The following is a 16,398-nucleotide window of genomic DNA, read 5'->3' on the forward strand; positions in this document are numbered from 1 at the left end:
AAAAACAAACCCACAGGAAAAAAAAACAACAAAACTTTTCAGATTAATAGATGACAAACACGGATTTCATCTAACTTAGAACAAAGGGGGAACAGACATCCTGCTGACCTGTTTGAGGCCCTCACTGCCGCGGGCCCAGACTCACGTCTGGACTTGAAGCCTCCCTGATGGCTAGTCGACACCTTCTTTTGATTGTGCTGCAATGTTCCAGGGGAGGAGTGCTTAGGAAATGGTGATAGCATTTTTTTATTACTTCCTGTCTTCCTCTGCCTGGTCGTGAAGGTGAGCAGAGAGGCAATTTTGGGGAAAAGATGCTTTACAGCTGAAAGGGATCTCAGGAGCAGCTTTCTCATCTTATACATGGAGAAGCCACGACCCATAAAAGTTGTGATCTGCCTAATAATAATAATTATAATCATGATCATAGAATAGCTAACATGTATACAGTACTTCCTGTGTGCCAGGCACGACGCTAAGCGCTTTACAAGGATTATCTTAATCCTCACAACAACTCTGGGAAGCAAAGGTAAGGGACAGAGCCAGGAAGTGAACCCAGTGCCTGTTTCCCGGGTCTGATTCCAAATCCAGGGCTCATTTCCATCCAGGGTCCATGCTGAGTCATGGACCAAGAGATTTTGTTTTGTTTTTTTGCAAGTGAGCAAAAAGTATTAGTGTTGGGAAGGGCCTAGCTCCAAACCAGAAAAGGTCCCGTGGAAGCCCACTCTCCGTTCCCAGTTCCCCAGGAACTGAACAAGATTATCACAAGTTATAAAATGGAGGCCCAGAGAGGATCTGGTGTGTGACTTGCCCAAGGTCATACAGCTACTTAGACAAAGCCAGTATTAGGGCCCAGGCCTCGTGCCTCAGAGCCTTGAATTCTTTCCACCAATTTGCTCCTATACCATATGCTCACACAAGGGAGTTGATGCCAACAATGCTCTTGGCATTACAACTTCTCCAGACTGGAGGAATTAAATGGCCCCGTGGCATGTTGGAACTTGGAGCATCCTAAAATGCCTTTTGGCTTTGATGGAAATTCTCAAATGCAGCTGGATCTGTGGAGGAGCCCAAAGCTGGCCTGGGTCGGACAGGAACTCTCGATGGGGAATGGCAGGCGGGCGCAGTGACTTACTCGGGCTAATTACTTGACATTGGAAGAGTCCTCCCAACCCTGGGAGAATGGCCACTCTGAAAGGGTGCTCCGAGTCCACTCAGGATTAGTCACTTTGTAAATCCTTCTAGATGGCAAGAGTCCACGGGCCCCTCTGCAGGGCAGGGAGCTCTGGAGGCCTCGGTGCCATCACCAGGAGGGCAGAGGCCACACAGCTGCACCAGATGCACGCCTCTTCTGGGCCCCAGGAGCCTTCTCCCCTCCCAGGCCTCTCTTCTCCAGCCCCTCCAACTGGGGATGGTGCTCCTGTGGAGCACGAGACAGTCTGGGCAAATCTTAAACCTGGGGCAAGCTTCACCAGCCTTGCCCCGAGGGAAATACAAGGAGAAGGCAAGAAGTTCCAGGGTGGGCTGGGGGAGTGGCGGATTAGAATTTTCTAAAAGAATTCTTGCCAAAGAAATCCTTCCTATGTCTGAAAACGCTTCTTGGCCTACTGTTTTACTGCCTGAGGAGAACAAATCCAGGTCAGGTTGCCACATGGGAGGTGCCACACAGGCTTTTTGTACCCGTGCACATTTTGTTTGTTCCCAACATGGGAAGCTTGTTTCCCCCCATCTCTGTGGCTCATTTGGGCCCTGAACAATGAGTCTGCCGTACAATTTTCTGCTAACTGGGCATTTGGAAGGGTCTTTGGAATTGTATTGTCAAGTCAGTTTTTCAAGCTCATGTACAGTTCACTTGACTCTCGGCCCCAAAAGCATCTTGTCCACAAAGACTGTACGTGGTCCAAGACTCCTGGGCCTCTTGGGGGATGGTCCTTGTCCTGGGAACTGGGAACCACCCTCTATCCACCGCCACTCCTTGCCTCCTCCAATGCAGACAGCACTGTGCAAGGCCCTTTAAGGGACAGGGGCCTTTAAGGGCTATCTTGGCAAGGTGCTGAGGATGGCAAAGTTAGGCCTTCTTTCCACCTCCTCCCGATTCCGACTTTAAACTTCACTATGAAACTTGACCTTTGAAAAATCCATGGCAATGATTTTTGCATGATGCTTATGAGTTTCCTTTTTAAAAAGAACAGAACAAAACATAGAGGGAAACTTCTCTCTGATGTGGGGAACCATTTTTTCTCCCCAAAGGAACATTTCCTTCATGATAATTACATAGGAAAAGGTCAGAAGGTAAAGATGGGAAACAGATGACAGCATACGAAATAAAGAGACTTTGTTTCCCCAATTTGATTAGTTAGAAAGCAGAGATAGGCTTCTGAGTCAAATCCCCATGAGAGTTTATAGGGATTCGAAATGATTACTCTGGTTACCCTGGCTGAGCTGCTGTTCATTTATTTATCTCCTGTTGAGTGATTTGCATAGAAGGCAACTGGCACATTCCCTGAAGAGCCATTCCTCTACCAGCTATGATCATCAACTCATAACCTACACATTTTTAACTATCAAATGTAAATTTTTAATGAAAACTAGTGAAACCCTCTACCAAACTTAAAGGGAAATAGATATCATCTTGCACATATGCTCAGAATTGGATGGGATAGTGGACGCCAGGCAGCCCAGCCTCTACCTGAACAAAGATGCTCTCTACACCATAAATGACAAAAGGTTATCTGCCCTTTGCTTGAAGACCTTCAGTGAGGAGGGATTTACTGCTTCCGGAGGCAGCCCATTCTGCTTGGGCAGAGCTCTGTTATCAGCAAGCTTTTCCTTACATCAAGACTAAGTTGGTCTCTGTGTCATTTTTCCTTGTTGCTCCTCATTTCTGCCTTCTGGGGCCAAGAAGAAGTCTAATCCCTTTTCCCCGGGAGAGCCCTTCAGATGCTGTGAGACAGCTACCGTGTGCATTCCACAGAACAAGATTGTCTTGAGATACAGCTATAAATCAATGAGACGACAAATGTACCCAAATTGAACTGCCAGAAGAATGGGGATGTTTCTGGAACCCAGTTCTACCTAATCTGCAAAGTTGTCAGCCTGGGAACCAACATAATAATAATGATGATGATGATGATAGCTAACATTTGTATCAGGGTAGGTAGGTGGTGTGATAGGTAGAGTGCCGGGCCTGGAGTCGGAAAGACTCATCTTTGTGAGTTCAAATCTGGTCTCAGATGCTAGCTTTGTGACCCTGGATGAATCACTTAACCCCGTTTCCCTTAATTTCCTCATGTGTAAAATGAGCTGGAGAAGGGAGGGGCAAAGCACTCCAGTATTTTTGCCAAGGCAACCCCAAGTGGAGTCACGAAAAGATGGACATGACTGAATGACTGAAAATCACCACCACCATTTATAAAGTACTATGTTGCTGGATTGTGCTAAACACTTCAATTAATTTCTCATTTGATCTTCAAAACAATGCTGTGAGGCAGGTGGTATTCTTATCTCCATTTTATAGATGAGGAAACTGAGGCAAATAGAGGTTAAGTGACTTTCCTAAAGTCACATGGCTAGTAAGAATCTGAGATCAGATTTGAACTTGAACTTGTGGCAAGCTTGACTAACTTTGCTCCTAGAAAAATGCTGTGGAAGGCAAGAAGTTCCATGGTGGGTTGGAGGAGTGATGGACTAGAATTTTCTAAAAGGATTCTTGCCAAAAAAAAATCCTTCCTACATCTGAAAATGCTTCCTGGCCTCCTAGAATTCCAGTGGGGTTACCGCTGCTTAAAACGCATTTGAAATGTCTCTGGAGTCAGAGGAAGTGGGTTCAAACTTCTCTCTCTCTTTTACTTGTTATCTAGGTGACCTTGAGAAAGCAATTTTAGTTCCTGGGTCTGAATTTCCTCATCCATAAAATAAAGGGATTTGGTTAGATAACCTTCGAGGTCTTTTCCAGCTCTAAATCTGTGATATCATCTCTATTCCTATCACTAAAGGAACTTCCTACCACCAAATGTAGACTCTCTCCCTACTAAGGAGAAATTTAAACAACAACAAACTATTAGTTTGGGGCCAGTAAACTCACAAAGAACAGCTAAAAATTCCAATCCTTTCAGAAAGTACAACAATTAGAACCCATATGACAATGTGCAACTATAGCTGATGGAATTCAACATCTAACTGACTCCTGTTACCCAAGCTTAGAAACATGCCCTCCAAATCATCCTTGGCTTCTCCCATTTCTTAGTCTTCTACTTTTAGCAACCAGGTCCTATATGTTCCATCTCCCCAATCTCATTCATATGGGTGTCCTCTTCTTCATTCCGGCCACCACCACCCTAGTTCAAGCCATCATTGCCTTCAACCTGGACTTTTTCAATAATTGTGTAATTGATATTACCACTTTTGACCTTTCCCTATCTGCAAAACTATGGAATCTTAGAGTTGGAAGGAATCTCGGGTCAGCTATGATAGTCCAACCTGTACCTGAACAAAGATTCTTTCTGTGCAATGCCTGATAAGTGGTCATCTAGCCTCTTTGTGAAGACTTTCAACAAGGGAAAAACTTACCGTTTCCTAAGGTCATACATTCCACTTTTGGACAGCTCTAATTGTTAGGAAGTATTTCTCTGTCTAATGAAGTCCATATTCCTTAGCTTAGTATTTGAAGCCTTTACACAATCTAATTCTAATCTGCCTTTCCAATTTTATCTCATTCTACTCAATCTCTTATATTCTATAATCCAGTCTAACTGGAATTTAAGGCCTTCTACAATCTGGCTTCCTTCTGTTTTTCTAGCCTTATTTCTGACTATTCCCTTTCACATATTTTCAGTTCTAGCAAAACCGGTGTTCCCCAAACTCAACATTATCTTCAACCTGCGTGCACTTGCCAGAACAGTCCTCTATTCTGAGAACATGCTCCAGCCCCCCCTGCACCCCTCAGAACCCTTCCCTTCCCTTAGAGCTCAGATCACTTACCACCTCTTCCCTAAAGCCTCCCTTCTCAGGTGACTGAAGTGGTCTCTCCTTCCCGAAGGTAAACAACTCCTTGGAATCATCAACACCCAGGACAGTGCCTTCAACAGTTCATAAATATTGTTGAATTAGATTGAAGTGATTTTCACTGGAATCAGTACTCATAACACCCCCTATCTTTATTATGTCCTCATTTCTGGCTCTCTCTGTATTGCCATCCTCACTATCCTTCAAGGCTATCCATGGTCACCCCCTCAGTGAAACGTGTGTGCGTGCGCATTGGGAGAGTATGGGCAAGCAGGGAGAAGAATCGACAAATATTGAACTGGTTTTCTGAAAAAAATATTGTAAATGACACTTTCTGAGTTTAATCTGCATCCTTAACATTTTCTCCATCACTTTCTTATGTCTTAGACAACCAACAAGTCAAAACAAATCAAGCTCTGATTTGCAACCTTTGTGGATTTCTTAGGTATATTCACATTGACAATTTAACAGTCGGCTTTCTAGCCAGTTAGAGGTGGCATCAGCATACTTCCTGCCTAGGTTAAAGTTATTTGTGCTCATGTCTAATCTCCCTCACTAGATAGTAAGCTGGTGTAGTTGGAGTACTAGAACTATAAAATGAAGATAATAATTTCACTAGCTATCCCACAAAGCTTCTGTGAAAAGAGTGCTGCTCTGTGAACCTTTAAATACCAGAGGATGAATGATTATTATTATCTGGAATCAATTAATTAATTGGAATTAATCAGGAGGCCTGGTTCTAACTCTCTTTGATACTTTGGGTAAGTCTCTGAGTATCAGTGTAAAATGAGGGGGGTTGCAGGAGATCATTTCAAATATCTTTTGTATCTATATGTCTTGTGCTCTTATGATCCTTGAAGGCAATGACTATGGTTTATTTATTTTTGTATCATTCCTGCCGTCCCATATAGTACCTTAGCACATAGCAGGCATTTAAGGAATCTTTGTTGAAAAAATGAACAAATTATTAAATGAATAAATGGTTACTATAATAACTGTGTGGGGCTAATAGTAACAGCCAAAACCCACTGACTAAACTTGAAGGTTGGTCAGCTAACCTTGAATTTAGTCATTGTATCCCATAGTGCATAGACACATGTACTTCAAGAACCCCAAAACTCTATGTCAAAAACTCATGATTATAAAAGTATCAAGTCTTATTTCCTCTATCCCCAAAGTAAAGCCTGCAGAAAGGTATGATTTTCTTATTTAGTTTTATTTTACAACTGTGTTGTCTCTGATGTTTATAACACATGACTATGTGAATTTTAGATTTACTCCACCCTGCTTAGTCTTTAGAATTCTAGCAACCAGGAATGTATACACCCCCACTTACGGATTCACTGTGAGGAGGATGGCCTATGATCAACACGTGCTAGCAAGTGACAAATCAGAAACAACTGGCAGACCCCCTGGGCTGTCCTAAGCCAAGCTTAAGTTACCATTGGTACATGTGAGATACAGGAAGTGATGTAAAGAACTGCCTATTTATTTCACATCACTTCCGCTCTCTCTGTTGGAGATGTTAGGCTTGCTCAGCTACCTTGGGCTCTTGTGGCTTGTTGAGGTTGGGAGCTCCCGGTGGCGGTTTAGCATTTGCGCCTTGGCGGTGAGGTTACTGGGAGAAGTTTTGTAGCATGGTTTAGGTGAGGCATCTTTGGGTGAGTGGCTGCTGATTCCTCCTTTCCTTTACTTCCCAAAGCACTATCCTCCTAGAAGACCCCTCATCTTGGAGACCTTGTGGCTGGAAGCCAAGCTAGATTTAATCTTGGAGGAGGCCTCACGGCTGAGGCCTCTGAACTTCCCTTAGTTTAGGCTAGGCCAGAGAAATCTTATACCCTTTACTCTCTCTTTTCATTTCTTCCTACTATTGTAATTAAATCACATAAAAATCCCAAACTGATTTGGGTATTTTATTGGGATTGAATTTAAATCCCTGGTGACCACTAAAATAATATATTCAGTCAACAGCCCTAATTTGTACCCTTAACAACTGGATCAGCCTGGTTAACTGCTGATCTCCCTGTCCTTCGCCAGAGACTCCCGCACTCTTGGTTCTACGCCCCTCCCACCCTAAGACCAGAATCCATTGCTGCAGGTCTCTTTATTGCTGCTACTTATAAAGGTCTGATGGCAAATTGGTCATAGGATCATGGTGTATAGAATGTTGCAGATTTTAGATACTTAATAAATATTATGAAATTATATTAAATAGGATTTGGTACAGGAAAAGATTTTCTAGATAATAATAATGGCTTTTACTATGTGCCATGTGCTGTGTTAAGTACTTTACAATGATTATCATTTGATCCTCACAACAGCCTTGGGGGCTGCTGCTGTTACGATCCCCATTTAACAGATAAGGAGACAGGCAAACAGAGTTTAAGTGACTCACCCAACACCACAAAATGATCAGACTATCTGAGGTTGGATTTGAATTCCTGATTCCAGGCCCCATTCCTATCCATTAACTTTCCATCTTATAGAGGAGTCAGTGAGACCCAGAGAAATGACTTAACTAAGGTGAAAAAGAAAATATGGATAGAGCCAAGACTTCAACCCTCATTTTCTTACCCCATATCCGGTGCGCTCTCTCATCTACCTCTTGGGGGATCTCAGGCCCTGTTCAATTCATCAGCCATTGAGTTACTGACAGGATAAGAGGAGAGGTCAGGAATGAGCCAGAATGGGATTTCGTTTCTTAAGCCTGGCTAGAAATAAAACAGAGAGCAGCGATGTTTTGTGTATATTTTCTAGTTGTGCCTGTCTTGGAAGAAATGCCTTAACTCCTCAACAGCACGTCTCCTCCAGCTCTAGACAGAAGCCTGATAGCACTGCCTGCTGAAGAAAAGCTCTTTGTGGCCACTAGCCTGGATCATCTCCTGGAAGGTGCACCGGGCTGTCCTTGATTCACCCGCGCTTTCCTGGACTATGAACAGAAACTTACATTTTGGACGGTCAGCTGGCAGGAAAAATACCTGTGAAAACCCTCACCGGTCCCAGGGGGAAGAAAAAAGGCCCGGAGGAAAAGTTAGAGCTGGATGAAAGGGAGAGAAGTCTAAACACACTTGCGAACTTGAATCCTGCAAAAGGCAAAGTCACACAGCGATGGCGAAGGAGCTGGCTCGAGAGCCCCGCTGGGGGACGGATTTATAATCTTATTTATGTAGGGCCTGGATGCTGGCACATCAGTGGCGAGTTACGGAAAGCACATTACTGTGGACTCCGTTCTGAACCCTGTCATTAAGCACAGCACAAATCACGTTTCCCATCCAAATACACAGTAACTTAATGCTGGGGCTTGAGAAGTATGCAATTAACTTTCACCAGCACTGGGCAGGGGTTTTAAATTAAACAGATGTGATGTATATTAATGGCTAATGTAACTTCAAAGGAACAGGTTGGGCTCCCGGCCCCCCTCTCCCTTTTCTCCAGATGAACTTTGATCTGGCCCTTCTCTCCTACTGCCAGGATTAGACCAGGATGTCTAGAGGCTCTGCTTAGAAGTTGCCTGCCCCTTCGGAAATCCCTGCTGCTGCTGGGGCTGCTCCCCGCCAGCCCAGGTTCCTGTAGAGAGCCCCAACCATCCCTCGTGCCCTTCAAACAATAAGCCCCACCCCCGGCAAGATGATGGCATGAAATCGATAGACACAAGGGGAAAAAACAAGGCTCCCCCCATCATTTCCCAAAGTTCGTCATTTTTTCCAATGTTTCTAACATTTCAAAAAGCTATGAGTCAAAACAAAGGAACCAGAGATTTAAAACTCGACAAGACCTTGGAATGGGCCAAAGAAGTAAAGCGACTTACCCAAGGTCACACAGGTAGTAAAAAAGAAGGATTTTGGAAGGGGAGTAAACCATCCAGGCAAAGGAAAATGGAAACAATTGTTCCACTAGACACAAAATGCCAGCTGGAACTGCATCTCCCCCCTCCCTCCTACTCCTACCATATTTCCCTCCATTCTCCTGACTTTATGGAAGTGTTTGAGAAAGATGGAGAGGAAGTTGGGCATATACCACCCAGAACAGAGAGAAAAACCCCAAGCCCCTGGAATTGGGACCTATTCTAGAGTCGCTGTGCGTGGGGCAGGGGTGTGGGAGAGGAAGTTCTGATGGCACAGACTAGGCTCCTGGCACTTGCCCTATACATAAAACCTTGCTGCAATCCATTCATTCTTTTTCCTGTCACTTCTCCTGGCTCGTGAGCCCCTGAGCATCGTCTCTCCAGCCTCGAGGAAAGGTCATTCTTTTCATCCTTCCCAGACTCAAGCACATAGTGGGACTCTCAAAACTACAAGAACTGGCCTGAATTCCACGGAGTTGAAAGAGAAAAGAGGAAGGAGCAGGAGCAGGATCTGGGAAAACACTGTGCCTGGTCAAGAGGGGATGCCAAGGCGAGTTTTGACTGAGGATTTTCTTTGCTTGAACGTTGGGGTTTAAGCAGGTTTTGTGCGGGGAAGGAAGGAAGGACTGGTCCGCTGCTAGAGCTCCAGCTCTTCTTGCCTCCAGCATTTCCCACCAGGACTGGAGGTCCATCAGACCCCCACAATATCCAGGGGAAGCACACTGACTGACCTGGTCCTTGGGCTAGTCTGCTTAGAGGGAGCGACCAGAGTTTGTGACTGGGTGCGTAACTGAAGCACCGCCATGGAAGCAGGAAGGAAATCAAGATCAGGAGAAAGTCTACTGAGGGGAGCCTTAGGTAATGAATGGACTGAGTGTAGACACCCTCCATTCCCTTTACACAGTCAGTGGTTGGTTGCTTACTAATGCTCCTTTAATTCAATATTTTAACCCCACTGTGGGGAAAACCACCTATTTTATGCCAAAAAGTACTGTCTATGGGAAGAACTGAGGCAGGGAAAGAGAAGTACATAAAAGAGGAATCAGGGGTTCTTTCTTGATCCCTCAGCCTGTAGCTGTAAAAATGATGAATGCAATTAAAACCCCAGAGGAGATTCCTGGCAGCTGTGGTTGCTATTTTAAAGAAGAAAGTGGCTGGGTGGGGGTAGAGAGAAGGAATTATGCGAGGAAACATTTTTTTCTTGATTTTCTTCTTTTAAAAAAAGGGATGGGGAAATAGCGTAATGGGGAAAAGATAGGATAATGATGGTACATACCAAGACTAGAATTTTGTCTTTGTGGTATAATTACCTTACCAAATAAGAATTAAACAAAGCTTGAAGGGAAACACAATTGTTGCATATGCAGCTTATGTTACTTTTCTTTTCAGTAAAATATTGTTTTGCAGATAACCAAACACATACACAGACACAATGAGGACAATATGCCTTCTTTTTTGTTTAGCATTGAAATAAAATTTTGTTTCAGGACTTTGGTGATTCAATCTCATCTTAGAATCGTAGATCCTAACTATATTGGCTACAAGGCCATCTCATCCATTTCCCCTATTTTACAAATGAGGAAACTGAGGGTCAGGGAAGTTCAGTGACTTGCCTCAGGAAACAAACAATAAATGTCAATGGTAGAATTCAAACCCAGATCCTTTGACATTAGAACTAGGGACCCTTTGATAGTACCAGGTTGCAGGAGAATAATCAGTCTTTTAAGACTATTCATTTGATTTTGATCATGAGCTCAGAGCCTGCTGACCCACCCTGAGAAATTCTTCTAGTATAAAGCCTGGAACTTAAATATTTATTCACTGATTCTGGGTTCTGTTTATATGACAGAACGGGAATTAATGGTCGAGATGCTCAAGTTCAACACTCATTTTACAAAGGAGAAAAATAAAGAATCTGAAAGGGGAAGTTATTTGCCTAAAATAATGCAGAAAAATTGTGGTATAGCAGGAATTCAAAGTCAAGGGCTCTGTCTCCAAATCAATATCTTACACTAAATAAAACCCATTGCCCCCACCCCCACCCCCCATCCTCCATCCTTGCTTCTACAAATGTTTTTGTCTCTCCCTTTCTTTTGGTAACTATGAAGAAATTAGATTTGGAAGTAGATCTCTCCTCATCAATGACTTAGATTTCAGTGAGAAAAACGATTCCCATCGTTTGTAGACACTGATTATCCACATGAACAAAAGAATTATTTGCCCTTGTAGGGATCAAAGTGTAAAGTAGCATATAATTTTCGCCGATTTATATGCCATATGACGGTAGGAAAATCCATCTATCTCCCAAAATATAGATTAAAGCAATGCTGGTATTCCCTTCCCATTCCTGTTCCTGTTGTTTCTCTCTCCCACTCCTTCCTCTACTGGGGGAGGAGAAAGAAAAAACCAAAACAAAATTCTTGTGACAAGTATGCATAGTCAAGTAAAACAAATCCACACATTTGTCATGTCCATATGTGTGTATATAGCATAGCTATATTATATATCCATATATATGTGTGTATACTTGTTGATTGATTCTTAAGTCTCAATTTTCCTGTTACATTCTTAAAAGCTAAATTAGATTTTCTTCTGTCCTTTCCTCCCTTTATTTTTGCTCTTGATTTCACTTGGAAGGAGGTTCCATCCATCTTATCTCCAACAACTTTTTCCTATTACTAAAAATAATTAATGAAATACATTTAATTTTATACTTCTGAATTTACATGATCCAGTAACCTTTTTATTAAAGATTGGAATTTTAAGAAGCACCAGACAGTCAATAGGCATTTATTAATCCCTCAGTAAGTGCCAAGCACTGTGTTAAGCACTGAGGATACTGAGAATGGGAAAAACATTGATCCCTGACCTCAAGGAGCTCACATTTCAAGCATCACTTTTTTCTTTCCTTTTCCCCAACTCCCATCCGTATTAATTTATTAAGTTACATTGGGTGCTCTGCTCTGTGACCCTGTTTGGGATTCTCCTGGCAGAGATGTTGGAGTGGTTGGCCATTTCCATCTCCAGCTCATTTTAAAGATGAGGAAACTGAGGCAAACAGGGTTAAGTGACTTGATCAAGGTCACACAGCTAGCATTTGAGGCCAGATTTGAACCCAGGAAGATGAATCTTCTTGACAACTCACACTCTATCCATTGTGCCACCTAGCTGCTCTATCCTTTTTAATACATGCATTATTACTTTTGCGAATTTTAAAATGCCTTTTAATTTGTGGATTGCCAGGGCCAAAGAAGTCATCTAGTGATCAATCGAGCATTTTGATATGGTAGAAATATTCCTGGCTTTGGAATCAGGAGACTTGGGTTCACACAGATCCTGACACCTCTTGCCTTTCAATAACATACTTAACTTCCTCAGACTTGTTAGCTCAATTCTGAAATAGTTTCTGGGACACTTGGGTGTCTCAGTGGCTTGAGAGCCAGACCTAGAGATGGGAGGTCCTGGGTTCAAATTTGACCTCAGCCACTTCTTAGCTGGGCAAGCCACTTAACCCCCATTGCCTAGTCCTTAACCACTCTTCTGCCTTGGAACCAATACACAGGACTGATTTCCAAGATGGAAGGTAAGGGTTAAAAAAAAAGTTTTTGGATTGGGCCTCTGAAGCCTCTCCCAATTCTTACTATGCACTTTCTGTACTTGGCTGGTGCTAGGGCACTGACACCATCTGCCTGTGAAATCTTTCCATCTTGCTAGAAAACCTGCCAGTGCTTGCCCAAGGTTGGACTCCTCTTCAGGGGGCCAGGGTCACCTGAATGCTCTAATGAGGCATCAAAGAAGGATTAGTTTTAACTTTTTTTAGTTAATTAAAACATGCTTCCATCTCAAACCCTAATTTTGCTCCAGTCTCACTAATAAAAATCCAATGTACATTATTTCATGATCTTCAGTATAGTGTCAGGCTGGAAATGTACTATTGTTGTTGAGTTCTCTTTCTGTGGATTCTGAATTCCTCCACAACTGCTTATTGGGATTTTTTTTTTTTCATTTGTGGGTTTTTGTTGATATAAGCTTCAATGTCTTGTTGGTTTTTGAAAGACATCATCTCCCTTTCCTGTAATATTTAAAAATGTGGGACAGGTAACTTTATGCCTTTAAATGTGATTTTTTTTTGCCAGATTTTGCCATCTTTCCTATGTTATTACTAAGAAACTAATGACCATTCAAAAATGCTTTTGATGCTCAAGGAATCTTTGTCTTTTACACTTTAGTAATTATATCCCTTAAAGACATTCAGCTTGGATTTCTCCATGCTAAGTTCTTTTTTGCATTTTCTAATTCACATTGGGACTTGTTCTCCAATTCTTTTCTTTTATTTCATTCTTTAATAGACTATCCAGCATGCCCTTTGGAATTCCAATTAACATAAATTTCCATTTTGTTGGTGTTGTTGCTCTATCTTCTGATCCTATTGCATATCCAGTTTTTTCTTAAAAATAAAAAACCAAAAACCCTTACCTTCTTAGAATCAGTACCAAGTATCCATTCCAAGGTATTAGAGCAGTAAGGGCTGGGGAAATGGGGATAAGTGACTTGGCCAGGGTCACACAGCTGGTACCTACGGGCAGATTTGAATCTACAATGAACCCTCTCTAGCTCTGGCTCCCATTGAGCCACATGGCGCCTACACTTTGCTTTCAAATTCTAGTGCCCCTGTGCTTTTTCATCAGCTTTATTCTGGAATCTTATTCAATTATATCCTCAGGACCCTGGGGGTGGTGGGAGTGGCAGAAGCGGAAATGACTTCACTGTCCCTGCCATCTTCATGCCTGTAGCGCCACGTTGGATCGTTATTATGCAGGTGGGTGTCTGTGCCTGTGTAGCGTTTGGTGCTCTTTAGCCCCAGCCGACTCTTCACCACCACAGAGCCCACAGGGCATGTTCCCTGCAAAGATATTGCAGTGGTTTGCTATCTCCTTTGACAGTGACTTGATCAGGGTCATGCAGCTAAGCTGAGTCTGAGGTCACATCCAAACTGGGGTCTTCCTGACTCCAGGCCCAGTTCTCTAGCCACTGAGGCGCCTAGCCGCTGTATATGTGCATATATGTGTAGGCATGTATCTATGTGAATGATCTTATCTGCTACAGATATATGAATACACACATGTGGCAGATCCGTGGAGCTTGCTTTCTTCTCATTCTTTTACTTAATTCCACTAAATTCAGTAGCAGTCCTTGGCTGGTTGATTTTTTTCCTAGTCTTTTGGAAACACTTTGTTCTGAATTCTCAGAATGTTCCAAATGGAGGGAAGGAGAAGGCACTTGGAATTTGACACTGCCCTGTCCTCATAGCCTTGTACAGAAAGAATTATTATCCCCATTTTACTGTTGTAGACACCAAGGCACAGAAGTTAATTGGCTTGCCTGGGGATACACAGCTAATAAGTGTCAGAGCCTGGGGTGGAACCCTGTGGATTTCTCCATCCATTTCCTGCCAGAGCCACCATGTTTGAGCTGCCATAAGGACTGTTCTGCCTTGTACACAAACTCTTGGCTTTCCTTCTAAGCAGGACTGCATTCTAGAAGAGACAATACCCCCAATGCTCCGATTCTCCTTTGAAAGCACCATTCTTGCTCTGGGTAACATGTCTGTAGGGATCTGAGTCTCCATTCCCATTCATTTGGGAACCATCCAGAGGCAAAGCCTGCCAAATGGGACATGGTTCCGGAGCCAGATGGGTCATGGGGGACAATTTATAAAGGGTGGGGGCTCCATGGAACGCCGTTTCTAAGTATTCTGTGACTTCCCAGGTAAATGTGGTTGTGCTGTCAACCACTCAGCCTTAGCATATCCAGAGCAGAGTTCAGCACTCTTCTCCAAACCTTACCCTGAGTCAGCCCAGCTCATGGCCTCAGCGGGACCCCTGCCACCTGATCATTCTCCTTTCTCTCTGCCCACACAGTCCACCTGCTGGGGCTGCCTTCTCTCCACTCTGGTGTAGACCTCATCAGTGGCATGGAGCCCTGAGCGCACCTGCCCCAGGAGGCCTTTCCTGATCTTCTACCCCAGAGCCTTCTCCAGAAGAGCACTTCTAAGCCTAGCTGTCGGAGTGCTTTATAAATGAGTCTGCTGGCTATTTCAATTAACAAACCCATCTTTTCATTTTAAAACACTTTTCCACAGTCGTCACTGGAGCCAAAGGAGTCCTTCAGCGAGGGGAGGTTAAGGATACCTTCTCTAAGACAATGTACAGGGCAGTGGGGCAGGGACTGGCTTTTGGCAGCTACTCTACTTTGCTTCTCAGACCTGGGATGAATGGGCAACTTCTCACATTTTCTCCTCTGTTATTGGTGGGGGAGGTCCAGCTCTAGGTTTAGCTTTATGAGTTGAATGTTGTCTGCAAGGAACACAATGGGTAAGAACAGGCTAGTTGCCGAGGGTCTTCTCTTCCATAATCCTAACTTATCAAGGTGAAGAACAGGCACCACAAAAATCAGGGTAGGCTGGTTGGTGACTACCACATGCAGGCAGTTAGGTGGTTCAGTGGTTAGAGAACTAGCCCCAGAGTAAGGAACACTACAGAATACAACCCTGGGCAAGTCACTTTACCTCTGAGTTTTCTCACCCATAAAGTAAGGACGATAAGGATTTCTACCTCCCAGGCCTATTATGAGGATTTATTGCTGTTTAGTTGTTTTCAGACATATTTTACTCATTATTACCCCATTTGGGGCTTTCTTGGCAGACATGCTGGAATGGTTTGCCTTTTCCAGTTCATTTTCCAGAGGAAACCATGGTAAAGGGTTAAGTGACTTGTCTAGGCTCACACCACTAGTGACTGAAGCTGGATTTGAAGTAGTCTCCCTAATTCAAGACTCAAGCATTCTATATCCTGCACCACTCAGTAGCTGCTCTGAGGATAAAATGATCTGTTTATAAGGCAAGCACCATACAAATGTTAGCTATTGTCTGGATTTTCTTCTAGAATTAGAATTTATCGATCAAAGAAGAAGAGAGAAACATCTTTCAGTTCATTTTAAGCACATTACTTCTAAAGGTACCTTTGAATCTTTGGTGGGGTCTTATACCCACAATAGGGGAAGTATGAAAACCACCACTAAAAGTCAAATTCCATGACTGCTATACATGCAATTCTCTTTTCTTTTTTGCCCTATGCCTGGGAGGTCACTTCAGTTTGAGGACAATTTATTCCACAGTATGGTCAAATTCACCTATCATTTTATAGGATTATGTTACAAGAATAATTAAAAACAAAACACTGTAGCATTTAAATGTAGTATAATGACAGTTTACAAAGAATCAGCCTTAAAATGAAGAACAAGAGAACTAATTTCTTCAAACTTGAACCCTAGAGCTTGAAGATCTACAATCTAAAAGATCTCCCATAGCAACCTATACCATTTTCAGACAGCTCTTTTTAATTAGAAATTCTTTCCTATGATTGATCTGGAATTTGTCTTTCAGTAACTTCTCTCCATTTGTCTTATTTCTGTAGTTAAGAAGTGTTCAGTTCAAATTTTCCTTTGGACATTTATGAGCTGTGTGACATGCTGAGCTAATCATTGAATTTCTC

The sequence above is a fragment of the Monodelphis domestica genome, chromosome 4 (genome assembly GCF_027887165.1).
Source record: "Monodelphis domestica isolate mMonDom1 chromosome 4, mMonDom1.pri, whole genome shotgun sequence".
Lineage (NCBI taxonomy): Eukaryota > Metazoa > Chordata > Mammalia > Didelphimorphia > Didelphidae > Monodelphis > Monodelphis domestica.